This window comes from Triticum dicoccoides, chromosome 3B (assembly GCF_002162155.2).
Source record: "Triticum dicoccoides isolate Atlit2015 ecotype Zavitan chromosome 3B, WEW_v2.0, whole genome shotgun sequence".
NCBI lineage: Eukaryota > Viridiplantae > Streptophyta > Magnoliopsida > Poales > Poaceae > Triticum > Triticum dicoccoides.
In genome coordinates, this window is record NC_041385.1 from 8253299 (window position 1) to 8254429 (window position 1131).

Genomic DNA, 1131 nt, shown 5'->3' on the forward strand with positions numbered 1-1131 from the left:
ACTTGATATCGAACGCCAAATTTGGGGAAGAGATCTATACTTCTCTCTAAAATGATTGGCAAACCATTCTACTACGACGATGGGTAGGAAAATACAAGACGGGCCGTGGGTAGCAATACGAACTGATCAAGGGCCGCAATGGGCGCACAGTTATTTGCGACTACCAAATGACATGTGTATTCTCAAAAGAAAATGACATATGTTTCTTTCCTAACAAAAATGACATATGTTTCTCTCTAAAAGAAAGCAATTGACATGCATGTGTGCCCACACATCATCCTACTATGCGGATTTATGCATTGTTACAACTTATTTCAAAACTTTATGAGTTTATATAAGCCGATTGCATAGTACCCAATCATGGTTGAGAAGGACGAATCCACTTCACCCAATCTCACTAACTTTATGACTGCACCAATTCCCATCTTTCGTATTAAAGGAACATGTAAATGTGTCTATCTATGCCAGGGTGGTATATAAGTGAGCTCTCATGAGAACACTAAAGCGCGTTTTAGGTAGACGTAACACCATATATACAGGGCACACCGATGAACTGAAGGCCAAGGTGGCATGTGGTGTGCCTTCCTATCCTCATGCTAAGTGTGCCTGCAATCTACTCCTTATGAACTGAAAATTCTGGTGTGGTTACTCCCCGCTTCCTCCCACCCACGGTACAAGGTTAAAAAGAGAGAGTTGGCTGCCAACTGGGGCCATTCATGTATGCCATTTGGGTTTGGGAAGGGTCGAGAATTCAGTTATCGCAAGTTAGCAACCCATACTTATCGGCCTAATCGTCTTGCCTACTTGTGATCATGAGAATACTACTATGCATAATATCTGTTAATAAGCAGGTTTTGCACCTTGATCCGTATCTGTAATACTCTGGACTATGGACTATGTTCTATTTCCGTTATGATTAATGGAAAGGGGATAGCCCGGTTAAAAAAAATGATCCGTTTGGCAAACAGTGCCGCCGTCCTCGGTGTTTTATGGGTTGGTGTCCAAAAGTTAGACATGTCCATGTAGCCATTCCCTGTCCTCACTCTCAAATATCCTGCTGGTACAGTACAAATGTACAATGTGTTCTTTCTCATGCTCTGCATAATATCTGTTCATAAGCAGGTTTTGCAA